Below are 15,928 nucleotides of genomic sequence, written 5' to 3'. Positions count from 1 at the left end.
GAATACAAGTTTAACTGTTTAATTCTTTATATATGTGCATCAATCCCCGGGCATCAATCAGGAAACATGTACCTAATTTGGCAAGTGTTTCACGCAGTCCTTTTTATTATATCTCATCATCACAGCACGGTTCAATTATATGCATTCGACAACATCACTTCTCGGATGTTGACCTCAATTTGTAGAGTTAAGCTTTTGCAACCAACATTTTAAAGTCAGCCTAAGCCTAGCATAAGCTGCTGGTTAGTGAGGAACTGTGTCTTAGAGATTGTGATGTATGACCCGGGTGTTTGACTTGCTTGACATCTTTAAGTGTGACCTATATAAAAGTTTTATGGTTTTGTGAATCGTCTGGCAACCCAAAATTCAAACCTGGAATGTGACAAATTATACGTTTCACACGATCGTTTATGCTGGCATGCTGTTCTAAGGAATATAAACATCAAGTTGCTCATCAAAAGGAACTATTTGCATCTGTTTCGTTCAGTTCTACCAAACAAAGGTAAGATTGTATTTTATCATTACTATATTTCCATTAAACATGATAAAGCGTGTATGTTTTTAGTCCAGTGAGTCAATTTAATCAGTGAAGTACAATGAGTAACATATGCATTGTATGGCATCCACAATATAATGACGGTTGATGTAATTTGAATTCGAGGAAAGTCTTTAAAAGCTGAGGACTTAAACTTAATAAGATGTTTTTAATAGGATATTGTTTTTCTAATTATTATTTACCATTCTTGACTTAAAAGTATGTTGTAAGGTTTGATGATATTCATGGTTTAATTCCGTATTGGTACTACTAAATAAAATACTTGTATGTTCGTGATGCATTCGTATAGCTGGCCTATTCGTCGTGATTGAGCGCTTTATAAAATTGCAATCTCGAAATTGAAAAAAGATCGGCGATGTTGTCAGAATTGAAAGGCCGTGCCTACAATTAATTTGATTGAAATTCAAGGTGGTTTATTGACTTGAGTTTTGTCATGTTTGTCAAATTGTTATACCTATTTCATAAGTCTATCTGACATAATGTGTTAGATGAGTATTAGATTAGCATGACACTCATGACACTCGATCATCAGATCGTCGGACAACTTAGTACCTGATTTAATTACAAGTAGGCTATATTATTATTCTCATCTATATCATATGTATATTTACACAGACAAATTCCTGAAAGTAGTAAGAGAAGTCATCAAGTATAAAAACAGAACACGTGAGAAGTAACATTAATAATTACAAGTGCAAAAAAGTGTGGTCGTTGTTACCCAATATGTAAGCAATATGTGATTAATAGGGAGTATTTAGCGCCCAAAAAATCACAACTTGAATAATTGCTTTAAAGTCAGGCAGAAGGGAGCTCTAAGGGTTTACTGGAAATCCATTGAAATGATTATCATGTTGCCGGTTATTGCACCCAGAGGTGTATTTTGTGCACCCAGAACTTCACCTGTACCACCTCAGTCTTGACCTATGTTCTGGGTTAGTCACAAACTCCAAGTCCATGGTTAAAGACAACAGATGGTATGACCTATAAATCATATATTACCCATGAAGTTCAAGTACGCTTATTTTTGCCCTAAACAATGGAATGTTGCAATATTTATGAAATGATTGCAAATGAATAATGATGTATATTGATTGCTTGGAAGTGGAACACATTTGTTTTAATTTTTAGTGTAATTATTATTAGGTTTGTGTTGCCTGAAAGCACTGAATTAAAATGGAACGTCTGAATTGCGCTTCTGTCTGAAAAAAATCAAAGAGATCGATGACCAGGACGATTCTTTAGCACTAGGTATGCATGCATAAGAGTTCAAAATGATTAAAAACAACTAGTAGAATTTTTTAGCTGTAAATTAAGACCAAAATCAAGTTCATGTAGCCCCTGTAGTCATTAATTTATTCAAGTTACACATGCGAAACGCCCTGTTCCCATAGACTTTATGTGCTCCTCTTCCCATCCTTCCTCACAACTTCGATCAACCACACATCTCCAGTAGTTGAAAAGCTATATTGTTCATATTTACAGGGTTGTTACTAATGTTAGTGGTTTTTTAGCTTTCAAATGACACCAACACAAAATATGACATTTTATCAATTAAACAGATCACAATTTAAAATACATAACCCACCACCCTGTTTGGGTGGCGACTGGGAAAACGCATATCCATTAGTATTAGATTACCATCTCTTGTAATCTTAGTTGTTCTCCTTCGTATAAAGTTTTAAAAGCAAGACAATTTTGTAACTTATTTTGTACATGTAACATGTCATAAAATCATATAGGCCTTAAGGCCTGGTAACTGCTGGTTCAGAAGTTCAAGATAGTGTCCTTCGTTCTGTTGAAACATTTTTCGATGTGTTAAGAACATTGTCGAAAAATATCCATATTCCATATTTTGCAACATTGAAGTTTATCATTTGTTTAAAGAGTGATAGAGTTACGCAATCTGCTGTTTAGTTAGTTATCAATTAGAACTTTGTAGAGAAACATGACAAGATAGCTTTTTATTGTACCTGATTGAAATACAAAAAAAAAACTATGTCAATATTTTGGTGCACTCTTAACTATAAGTTTTGCTTTTTGCAAAACATGCACATGAGGGCCGCATATGTGGTTTTATATTAAAATTCCACTCAGCCAAAATTATTCCTAAAATATATAGGAATATCGAATAGACACGAGAGGTTCTTTAAATATTTTAATATTTCTCAGGAACTGGCATTTTATACCAAACAATCATAACCTGTGCAAAATATTCCCTTGTCTCCACCCTATACTACATGTAGCTTTAAAAACAAAATGCCATTTTCGTGTGTTCAAAAGTACACAATATGAAATTGTGGTTGATTTACACAATTGAAGTACTAATAATCATGATCATTTATAAATAGGCCATAATTCAAAATATGTTTGACATTTTGCACTTGCGATGAAAATCACAATAACTTTATTCAGTTGTGGGTCAAAGTATCACAAGATACTGAACCATCAACAACGGCAACATCATAAACGATATTGACTTCCAAATTCCATGCGATAATGCATTAAAATATTTAGCTTTGATTATGATATGTCTTTATTCCAGATACGACACCTTAGTCTTGTTGGAGGACATGATCTCAACGAAACCATCAGGAGGATGATGAGGAAGCTGGGAACGAACAATTTGTGGTCCTCCTGCAGTGTATAGGGAGAAAAGGCAAGCTGAGCATTAAAGATAGCCCTTTTTCTACAAAGTTATCGTCAGTAAGTTTCATAGGCCCAAGATACAATCTATGATTAACATAATATGTCAAATCACGTAGGCCTTTCCTTTTATTTCACAGTATGTTTCCAAACATTGGGTGAGAAAACAGATCCATAAGCTTCCATAGAGCTAAGATCGGCTAAGCCTAAACAGAATGCATATAATTTGTCATGCTGTCTGAACCAATCATAGTGGGTGTAATATACTCATCTCATACTTTGTGATTATAAAATTAAAATATGGATATTTAAATCTGACCCCTAAATCGGACGTCTGTTTCCAACTTGTTTTTTGTTGTTGTAATTTTAGATTATATGTGTATACTTTATTCATAAACTTATCAAATAAAAAATATTTCCTCTAAGACCACAGACCGCACGTATGGTAACACGTCGACATGTAGGCTTTTGGGAAATCCTAATATTGAGATACACACCGTTTATTTTGATAAAGGAGTTTAATTTAATACTGAACTCATATCATTTCCACCTTTCTATAGAAGCTTGCATGAAGAATCATCCTCAAGCTAAGGAGGTTGAGATAGAGAAGGGACTTGGAGATTATCTGAAAAGAACACCAAATCTTCCAGGTGGAAAAAAGTATAAAGTAAGTTCAAATATCATTGCTGAAATGCCAAATTCATTTATTTAATTCATGTAGGCCTAAAACAATGTCTAGGGATTATAATATTAGCACCCATTCTAGACACCACCTTGTCCTCTATTTGTAAACACGTTTAAATGCTAAACATGTTTAGGAATTAAATATGTCTTGTGTTCAGATATTAAACATATGATGTTTTGAAATTTGACATTGGTGTTTAGGTTTTAAACGTATTTACAAATTGAGGACAAAAAAAGTGTTCAATCTCTAGACACTGTTTTTGCAGTGTATTACTATGTTTCTGTATCTGAATATCAAAAAGTGCATAAAATTGTTCGTTGAATGTAAAATGAAAAAAATATCGCATATCGCACAGCTCATTTTCTTTTAAAAATAATGTTTTAAAAAATAATAAAGCATAGCACAAAGCTATTTTACCAAATGTATCTGAGACATACTTTTTTGGACTTACATTTCACACACCTACGTGATGTTTCTTTCTCTATGGAGCATTTTTGTTTATTTTCACTTCTCTTAGGTTTTTAGGGCACCATGCCCCTCCCCACACACACCCCCACGCGCGCATTATGATTTCGTTATGGTTTATACAGACCTTGAAAATTGCTCAGAATTAATGATACTGATAATATAAATAAGTTGTCTGGATATCTAAGGGTGACCATAACATGATAAAATTTTTTTATTCATAGAATTTCTTATATATATATTTTGTCAGGGCTGCTATTTAAGTGAGCTGATATATTTAAGGGGAATCGGGTTTCAGTTCAATTTAAAAATGATGTTTCCCAAAATGATGATCATGCTTATAAATAGATTGTTTTCCATTTTATTATCTATAGAAAGCTGGGAATGTGGATGCAGCGGTACCTGTAGGGGAATTGTAGGATGATGAGCGCGGCGAAAATGAACGTGGCCCCCAACAGGAAGAGGAAGAACAAGACTAGGGGACACATTGAAACTGAAGAGTGAAGACCACAGACACTGTACTGGTAAACATGCTAGTTTTACAACATTGTCGGACAAGGTGCTCACTGTCTATTGAAGTATATATATTCGATAAATATAAGGTTTAAGTTTAAAATAGCTGTGATTATATATCAGACTTTTATTTTAAAACATTTCTCATAAGCATGTTAAGATGTTTTTGTTTCTGTACTTATAGCTTTTAACTTTTCCTATCCGATATACGCTGGCGAAGTGACGTCCTAATCGGATTAACTACCATAGCAATAGATGAATACAATTTTTGAATAGATCGCTCTGCACTACAGCAGGTTGCACTCATCACCTGTCTTCAATCATATAATAGATTGAATACAATACCGCTCTTTTCAAACAGGCTAATCTTACAGGTGCAAGTGATTAGCATTTCTTTGACATATATATGGTTCAATGCATCGGTACCGCATGGACGTTGTAGGCCTATACGGGGGATACAGTCAAAATTGTATTCATCTATTGCTATGGTAGTTAATCCGATTAACTACGTCACTTCACCAGTGTATAATCACACTAGTATTCGCTGAGTCCGTTTCCACAATCGCTGATTATTAAGTTTTTTGAAGTATGGCGGGCACAAAGAGGAGTACTTTGATTTGGGTAATCTTTTGTATGCTGAAAGAAAGCATACACAAGATTACCCAAATAAAAGTACACCATCTCCATTTGTGCCCGTCATACTTCAAAAAGCCTTATTGTTGCAGCGTCGAGGTCCGTTCAAACTACGCCGCAATGCAGTGCGATGCGGTACCGATATATCGATTACTTTTTGCCTCAACTCAACGCTACTCGTCGCATTTCCAAGTTAAAATGTATTGAACTTCATTGCAATATCGTAAGTATTCTGCAGTGTGGCACCGCACCGCACCGCACCGCAATTGCGGCAATATGTACGGGCCTTTGGTCAAAGTTGCATTAAAGGCCATGTATGGCTTGCAACTTGACGCTCGAGGGCATGCTATAATCTGAGCCCGAATTAAAAAGACTAATTTGCGTCTGACATCCTGCCAACCAGACCGAAAATGTCGTACCGGTACTCTGACTTTAAAATTCTGCCTCAGATTACAGCGACTTATCGATTATAGTAACTATACCGTGATTTTAATTTGCTATAAAACTTTTGACGAGAGCATACTTCCGCGATGTTCACAATGCGCCTCCGATCCGAAGCGTAGGCCTACTATGTGTGCTTTACACGCCGTACGTGTTGTTATTTCTGTCGCCATACTCGCAAGTTGCGCCTTGTCAACATCGCGCAAGTACGCTCTTGTCAACGGTTTACAGTTAATCGCTCTGCCCATCATCAACGGAAGTGATGATATTATTTGTATGTTGCGTAAACAATGTAAATTAGTGGTTTTACGTTGTATTTGGGGACACTAGTAAAGAGGTAATAATTCAATTTGAGGAGTTTTCACACAGCACTTCAATTGAACTTTATTTTATCTTTGAGACTAGACTGTGCGTATTCAAATTATTTGACGTGTTTAATGACATTAAGGGATCTGGAATGAGCGTTTTGAGCGTTTCGCCAGTATTTTTGTGGGACATGAGAGCACATCAGACATATCGAATTGCATTCTGAATACGAAGAATGTCTTTCTGATATCAAATAATTTTCTTTTTTAAATTAACGGTATAATACACATTTTATGAAAAATTATTAAAATTTGATATTTTTCACATTTTTGATATTAACAGTCCTCGAAGTAAATGTTATAAATCTAATGACATATTCTTAAAGTGTATGTAGCTGGGAGGAAAAGCCGACGATCAATTGAATATTTTGACTTTCCATATTGAAGATATGGAATTTTTCCCCAAAAGACCTAATTTTTTGGGTGTTTGGGAGAAAAAATCCATACCTCCAATACGAAAGGTCAAAATTTTCTAAATTGATCGTCGGCTTTTTATCCTAAATAAATACACTTTAAGTATAAAACATCAAATTTATCAAGTTAACTGCAAGTACTGTTAAATTCAAAAATATCAATTTTTAATCATTTCACATAAAATGTGTATTACATTGTGAATTTTAAAAAAAATCAAAATTATTTGATATCAGAAGGACATTCTTCGTATTCAGAATGCAATTCGATATGTCTGATGTGCTCTCATGTCCCACAATAAATACTGGCGAAACGCTCAAAACGCTCATTCCAGATCCCTTAATGTCATTAAACACGTCAAATAATTTGAATTAATTTTGTCCAAACGTTCATACCCCATCCCTTAAAGGAACAACCAAAAAAGATCGAGGTTTTTGGGAGTGGGTTTCAAATCTCAATGACGTTTGTAAAAATATTTCTTTTAAGAAGATAATTTTCAACATTTGTGGATTTACGTTTCTGGCAGGGAGGAGATGATGGCCGAAAACGAAAGTAGTTTCGTTTAAAGGACTAATTTGCTCGTTAATGCTTTGGGTACCGGTAGTTCCTAGCACTCTGTACTCTGATACCTGTATGATGATTTTCCACTGCGCTCGCTGCTCGCTCCGCTCGCTTTTCGAGAGGCGTCGCGGTTTGAGAACAGGGCTAGTTCCATAAGGGAAATGCAGACTTATCACCTTTATAGGCCTACATTTAATCAATTTAGGTAATGAGCCGTGAAAAGGCTCATGAACTGTACATTTGCCAATATTATGCCAAAAATAAATGCATACATGTTCATGGTACTTTTATTTTACAGAATTCTGCCTTAAAACTTGGTCAATCAAAATACGTGTTGTTAATTCCGTCGCCATATATTCGTTGCGAGTTGCGACTTAGAATTAGAGAGGGGCTAGACATTATAACTCATTACGAACACAGTAGGCCTATGGCAAAATTCTACAAAATTAAAGTAAACCATGAACAATAATTATGACTTAATTTTAGCAAAGTGTTGGCAAAAGTTACGAGCACTTTCAAGTCTAGTCATCATTAACTCTCTAAGAAATAATTGTCCTCTCAGGAGAACCCGCCCTCTTAGATCTTGAACCTCTAAAAGGTTCTTTAGTTTGGGGTCCATTTTCGATAGTCTTGGAACCATATTTGGTTCTTTAGAAAACCTCTAAGGGTTCTCCTGAGAGGACAACATTAGAATCTTTTTAGAACCTTTATTTCTTAGAGTGTTAACTGCGCTTTGTACGTGAGAGTAATCAATTAAGTTTGTCGAATTTAACTGAAGACCGAATTGAAAACATTAGTTTGCGTCTGACGTCAGGGCAAAGGCGCGGTGTGATTGGTTGCTGACCTGCGCAGAACGGCATTTTTGGTCTGGTTGACAGGACATTATACGCAAACTAGTCTTTTGAATATTATTCTGTCTGCAATTATAAATAGTAACTTATATTTGAGAGTTTTCATGTATATAAATCATGTTTTAAAACTTTTTATCCTATAAATGTACAATAATCGGGTTTCATAAGTATTCCATCCATGCATATGTATTAAACAATAATTATTATAAATTATAATGACAATAGTTGACTCGATACATGGTAACACAAGTTCCACATGTTCCATGGGGTGATTTTGCATAGCATGTTTGTATAAAATTAATTTATGTTTCAGCAGTATTTTCAACGAAAATGAATGAAGAATAATATTCATACACAGGAATAAAGTTTAATGAATCACACATCAAATCAACATTAATTGTCTTGTGTGATTTATTATGTGTCGTGTAAGTCGTAAGTATCACTAATTTGCCAAACTAACTTGTTTCATGAATTTTGTATTGGCCTAATTTAATAATATTTGATATTTGTTTTGGACTTTTAACTAATAAAACATAGCACGTTTTCTAAACGTCACTAAAACGTCAAGAAAACGTTCTAAAAACGTAGTAGAAACGTAACATACGTTTTCTGGTGGTGAGTAATGCATCCTCCAATACGTTTTTACGTTGCTATAACGTTTTCAGGACGTTTTGGACGTTTCTGCAACGTTCTTAGAACGTTAGTTGCGTGCTAGAACGTCCAATACGTTTTCTCTAGGTCCTGGATACGTCTTGGGTAACGGAAAAATAGGTCTTAAAAACGTCTTTTACGTTGTGAAAACGTTTTAGAACGTCTTTAATAACGTTTTTAAAACGTCAAAAACCCTCCACAAAATTACGTTTTAAAAACGTTTTATCAAAACGTCTAGAAAACGTCAACGGTACGTTCTCACAACGTTCAGAAAACGTTTTTTGGTTAGCTGGGGTATCACCTTAAAGTGACTAAAAATAAGATACCGTCGATGAAAAATGTTTTCGCCCTCTATTCGTGTCGAACGAGCTCAACAACAGAGGGGGTACTTCTAGGAGTGTATGATTTCACTTAAAACTAAATGGAGAACAGCACGTTCTGAATGCTGATTGGTCACACCCACTTTACTCCCCCTTTGTGCTTGTTTTATACTCCAGTATTTAGCGACGAGCGATAAACACGTACTAATGAGCATGAGTGTTTCTTTGTCCAAGAGAAAGTACGATCAATCTCACTGGATCAAACTATATAGACTTTCACAACAAAAGTTCTTAAGATTGGTGTATTATGCAATAAGCTATCGAATTCCTATCAACAATCACAGTTCATTGAGCCATTCATGAGATTTCATGCATGTACAGTGATGCCAACGCCGCGCCTTAGGCGCACAATTGGGCTACTTGGCGATCACTTGCCGCTACTCAAAAAAGCATGCCGCTACTTGTCTAAAATTGGGCTACTTCTGCCAATCTCAGGCCGCGGCACTAATTTTATGTATTTTCCTTTCAATTTAGCCGATTTATAAAGGTTTTGAGTCTTTGAAGCTCCAAATTGAAATTACAATGGGTTTTGTGACCATTTATTGATCGGTCAGTAACTTCCCAGTAAGTACCGGAAGTTTCAAAGTCAAGTGCTTTTCCGCCCAATTGGGTGTTTTGCGTTCTAAATTCGGGTAAATCCGCCCAAATATCCGATATTGGGCGCTTTGTTGGAAGCTTAAAAAATTGGGCTACTTGAGAATCCTTTACCGCGGCCTGGCGAGTCAATGCGCCGCGCCTTGACGCTGAAAAGTTTTGGCAACACTGTGCATGTATGATGTAAACCTACAATAAGTAAACAATATGGTCTATAAAGATAAAAGTAAATAGAATAATAAAAAAAATAATCATATTCGACCTTTGCTGTGCTCGGGATACTATATCTGAAATTACAGACTCACATTAACTACAATTTTGACATTTTCTTGATGTATCCGGACTATTTCGGACACCCACCAGTTTGCAAAGTTCAATCTGAGGTAATTTTCGTCAAATTGCAAAAAAATCACATGTTTATCACAGAGTCATCTAGGGCTGTTTTTTTTAACTCCATTAAAATGCCCAGGTGTGATTGATTTATATTATAAAATAATTGTCATTTGGCCATCATTACCCGGGGAAAATCCAAACACCTAGCAACGATTGTTGCAAAGGGGGAAAGGATCCAAAGTTTGATTACTTATGCAGCATTGGTTATTTTAGTGATTTGAAAAGAGCTGTTATAAAAGATTCAACTGGGATTCGAGTTGACGAAATTGCCGTTAATATTTTGTGTAAAATTGGAGGGAATTGTTAATGTCTCAGTGTACTCGTGAAGATTTCACATTATAGAGGGTATGCAATACAACGACACTCATGACACTCAAGTCATCTTCATATTAAAATAAAATTATGTCCTTCAGGAGGCCCCCATGGTGAATACAATAAAACAGTATGATATGAATGGTTCTGGAATCGATCATTGCACTTCACACCAGCAATTTATGGTCAGGCATGGGCATCAAATTCAATTGAATTACAGACGGTCCCTGAACAACAACACTTTTGTAGTTGACTTTGCTTGTACAGCAGACCAGGCTCGATAATACCAAACTTGCTTTCAAACATAAAGGCTGGTTCAAAGTGAATATTCGAAGGCGAATATTCGGCTTCGAATACGTTTTGGGCGTCAAAATATATGCGGCTTCGAATATAAAACTATGAACCGGAGAAAGATATATTTCTACAATTCACAGCGTTGCCCGACTGTTAACAAGTATTGCCCGTTGACCAAGGTAAGCAAAATTTAGAGAAATTCTTTAACGAAGTTAATAAAATCATAATAGGTAAACTCCATTGAACTATTGTCATGATTTAATGTCTGTATAATATGGGTCTAAATAGGAGCAGTGGCGTAACCAGTGGGGGCCGGGGGTGCAAGCTGTCCCGGACACAAAAAATCTGGAAGAAGAGTCACAAATTGGGAAGGGGAAAAGGGGGAAAGAGAGAAAAGAGGGAAGAAAAAGAGGAAGAGAAAAAGAAGAGAAAAAGGGGAAGGAGAAGAGAAAAAGGGAAAGAAAGAGGGAAGAGAAAGGGAAAGAAGAAAAGAAAAAGAGGGAAGAAAAGGGGAAGGAGAAGAGAAAGGGAAGGGACTCAAGGGAGAAGAGAAAAGGAAAGAAAGAGAGAAGATCTATAGGCCTACTACTTTCATTGTGAAATTTGTACACTGAAACACTGATATTTTCTAATATGCCAAAACCAGGAGCTTCATGGCGCTCAGCCCCCTTGACCCGCTGGGCTTTGCCCCTGGACCCCACCGACTCCACCCGTTTAACGCTTCGCGGCAAGCGAGCTTTCTCTCGAACATAAATACTAAAACTTTTGATCAGAAATTGGGGAATTTTTCAATCTTGCACCCCCCCCGGAAGGTCAGGTCTGGTTACGCCCCTGAAAGTCAAAAAGATTTGCTTTTCGGGGCATTTACGACCTGCCTGTAACCGGCGCGGAGGTTGACCCATACCTTCTTGCAGGTTTCAACTGCAAAGCAAATCAAGAAATGAATGAGTCAATAGATAGATAAATAAATAAAAAAAAAAATAATAATAAGTAAGTAAGTAAGTAAGTAAGTAAGTAAGTAAGTAAGTAAGTAAGTAAGTAAGTAAGTAAGTAAGTAAGTAAGTAAGTAAGTAAGTAAGTAAGTAAGTAAGTAAGTAAGTAAGTAAGTAAGTAAGTAAGTAAGTAAAGTAAGTAAGTAAGTAAGTAAGTAAAGTAAGTAAGTAAGTAAGTAAATAAATAAATAAATAAATAAATAAATAAATAAATAAATAAATAAATAAATAAATAAATAAATAAATAAATAAATAAATAAATAAATAAATAAATATATCATAAGATATGATTGAAGCGACGACAAATATGACAGCCATCATAAGTGTTATATATGAGACCACCAACGGTGACCCACCAAATATATATCTGTCGAGTTCAACAAAATTCAACTCCCACAAATATATTTCCGGTGAATACTTTTTTCATTGGCTGATATCCACTTGAGATCGGTATCATCAAAGTAGTATTGCTCTCATTTCATGATTCATTGAGCAATCAATTTTGGCATTCGACCGAAATACGCGTCAAAAGATAAAAAGTCTCGTTCCGAACTTGTGTAGGCCTACATTGCTAGGGCCTAAGAGTGTTTTAATGCCTGATTCACAAATTATAGAAATAAACAAGAATTTTTTTTAAAGAACACGCAATGATAGGGTACCAACGCTCGTGGTTTTGGTTGTTCTGCATAGTTTATGAAGATATTTCATTGCAAAGCGCTATATATCCATTCCTACATGTTACTTATTTTGCCCTCTTAATTATTAATTATAATTATGAATTTGACTGAACGCATTACATCTTTATTCCGCCCAAAATAACATCGTTTATAGGTGCCCAAAACGTCAAGAATTTCGCTAGTTTAGTGCGGAAAAGATGACAAAAATGGGTGAGTCTCCGTGGCAAACGCATTTTTATATCAATAACCAATGATTTACCACCCCCAGACCCTCACACATCCTCTGCCAGGGGCAGATGCATATGAGGACCTAGAACTGGGGCCAAATATTATTTATGTAAAACCGGGGTGGAGGCATAAATCTGAATTTGGAGTTAGATTTTTTTCCTGCATCAGTCGATTTAAATGGAGCTACGTTAATATGGAAACATTCACTTGTACATTTAGGTTATGTTTGTAAGCCTAAATATCATAATTTTGCATAAAACATTACTTTATACCATCACTACAGCATTGGAATGCTATTGCCTGCCAGGCATTTTCCTTTTCCTGGACGTCTTAATAGTCCCTTACTTTCATATCATATAAAAATGGGTACGCTTGTCCCGGGGGGGGGGCACTTCAATATGAAATGGATATAGGTGTAGGGCTGGCACTTCCGCACTAAGGGGCATTCGGTGAGAGCAAAATGTAAAAAAATATGGGGTCATTGGGTGAGAACATGACCTTTTTTAAATGGAATCTTTGAGTGAGAGCCGAAACAGCGCCACAGAAACCTCGAAAATCGAATTTTTAGTTCTAAATGGCTTCAAATTTCTTTGTTTTTTCAAAATAAATAACAAAATCAGTGATAAATGAATATTACTGTTCAAATTGAACTTGTAAGGGTCTTTGGGTGACAGGTCAAATGGAAAAATAGGGGGTCTTTGGGTGACAGAGCATCTGTTCGTAAAAAAATATGGGGTCTTTGGGTGACAGCGATGATGAAAAAGGGGGTCTTAACAGCCCTACATACGCGTCACCTCCAAAGTTGGAGTGCCCCCCCCCCGGACGCTTGTACCGCACTAATAAGGGGGCACACCACTAAATCAATGCGCCATTTGTGTAACCCTAATGAGTTCCGGTAAAATACAGAAACTATTTGAGGTATTTTGGGCCGGTCTTTAGACTTATTAATCAGAAAGAGTGGCGAATTATTGCTTAAATAAAAGTGGAAAGCCTATACATAAATTCGTCGCATTTTTACAAAACAAAGTCGCATTTTTATAATTATTGTGAAATTAGGTCCGCGAATTAAAAAAATGGCAGAATCGGGTTTGCAGTCTTGAGAGCATGTCAAAATCATTGGGGATTTTTGAAATCATCGTTCGTCGAACGATATTCAGGTGACCTCGAGCCTTTCATATAAATCAATAGTATCTCGCTATCAGTTGAGCGATATTTAATCCGATCCAACTCATATTTTATTCGTTGCCGTATATATTTTGACGTCACAAAAAGTATTCGAAGCCGAATATTCGCCTTCGAATATTCACTATGAACCGACCCTAAGCAAGCTCAGTCACATTTTATTTCCAAGTATTGCTATTGATTGATCTGATCTGAATGAAGTGTGCCATCGATAGAGAATCATTAAAAGTATCAAACTATTGGCCAAAATTTATTATCAATAAAGAAAGTCCCCACTTACTTTCAGTTAATTGAAAGCAATACAACTGATATGACAGTGTGGATCATTTAGTTCGCTGCGGTATGCCAAACTTGGAATTTCGATTGATCGAGAAATTAAAGGCACTTGGTATTTGCTTGGTTCTCCTCATAAATACTCCAAAAAGAGTTTTAACTGGCGACCATTTTGGTATCAGAAATCGCGCATTTTACGCATTACCCGATATATATATTTTTTTTGTTTAGTGTGCACTAGCCCTAGAACTTTGGCCATAGTAACCGTTTTTACTTCTACTAAAACAACGATTTGTAGTAACCAAACCAGAAACGATTCTATGGGGCACTGTTATACACGTGTTTGCTTCTCATATCAAAACCACTGGAGCAACATATAACTCAAAATTTGAAAACACAGTGTTTTAATTGTAGGCCCCAATCTAAGATAATAGACAGAACCAGCATGGGACCACGCCTCTTTTTCTCGAGAGCTCTCGGATATAACGTTACCACAGTATTTTTGTGGGAGCTGAGAGTACACCAGACATATCGAATTACATTCTGAATATGAGGAATGTCCTTCTGATATAAAATAATTGTAATTTGTTGATTTCTTTTTTAAATTCGTGATATAATACAAATTCTATGACAAATTATTAAAATTTTATATTTTTTAATTTTTTAATATTTAACAGTCCCCGAAGTAAACTTGAATCTACTGATATGTACTTAGGGGCTGTGCAATAATTATGAGCCCGGGGGGGTAAATTTCCAAACGACTCGCCATTGCTTGGACCATATGGGGAGCACCATGGTCCTGCACCATATGGTATAGGAGCATGTTTTACTTTTCAAAATTCCCGGGCGCCGAGTGCAATGACGTCCCAGTAATACAATGAAGGCTGACGACAATTGAACACAAATAACCATTACATCATTGCACTTAGACAATTTCGGCGCGGGAATTTTGAATATCGCGTGTTGAGAGCCGACTGTTTTTATTTCTTTTTTATGGTCAATATAAGTTTGTTTTAAATAAAACAATGTGATTTGTGCTTCATAATTAGTTTTCTAACATATAAGGCATAATGTTGTGATTGCCGGAGTCCCCCTTTAAGTACATCCTAACCAGGACAATATGCATGAAGTTGGAATAGTATAATGAGTCAATCAATATTCAACTGGTGATTTCTTTTTGTGCTTTATTCACGCATCACCGGCTTTCTGGAGGCAGATTTGGTCATTCGTAGAATTCTGCGAATGGTAGTGGAGTGGTAGTGAGCTTTGGCAAAATTGCATTGATCATTTTATAGAGTTCTAGCACGGAAGGTCATTAGTTCAAATCATCCTCCATGCAGACATACTCCAGAAAACATGCAAATGTATGGAGTACAAAAGAATAACTTGGCAGGTATTGTACCCCACGTATTTCCATGTGTTCTAGAGCGTGTCTGGAGGATGGTTGAACTCATGATGACCTTCTCTGCATGCACCCTACAGTGAAGGATTCAACTATCACAGATATACTTTTGTAGGTCATGTGGTTCTCGAGTTATGTTGTAAAGAGGAGCTAAGAGGGATCATGGAAGAAAGAGATAAGAAGGAACCACAACGAACGCATTCACTTTGTCCACTCCCTTTACCGACATTTAGTTGACATTGTTATTCATGAGGATTTACTTTGGTCAATACCCCGCGTTAAATAGGTGATTGGTATTGTATTCCATGTATTTGCATGTCTTCTGGAGCGTGTGTGAAGGATGATTTGAACTAATGACCTTCCGTGCAAGCACCCTATAGGATTTTCTTTGGTGACGTGATCATCGGTCATTGATGGCCTACATCT

At 36.1% G+C, this 15,928-nt stretch overlaps 1 long non-coding RNA gene across 1 annotated transcript; it reads left to right on the top strand.

Annotated features, from left to right (window-relative positions):
• The first annotated feature begins 413 nt into the window (after positions 1–413).
• LOC140172165 (uncharacterized) lies at positions 414–5,303 on the top strand. Its single transcript, XR_011861686.1, has 4 exons — positions 414–502; positions 3,099–3,259; positions 3,760–3,866; positions 4,724–5,303. It is a non-coding gene; the product is annotated as an uncharacterized lncRNA (long non-coding RNA).
• The last annotated feature ends 10,625 nt before the right edge of the window (positions 5,304–15,928 follow it).

Source organism: Amphiura filiformis, chromosome 15 (assembly GCF_039555335.1).
Source record: "Amphiura filiformis chromosome 15, Afil_fr2py, whole genome shotgun sequence".
NCBI lineage: Eukaryota > Metazoa > Echinodermata > Ophiuroidea > Amphilepidida > Amphiuridae > Amphiura > Amphiura filiformis.
Note: the sequence above shows the minus strand (reverse complement) of the source record. Positions and strands in the feature narration are given on the sequence as shown.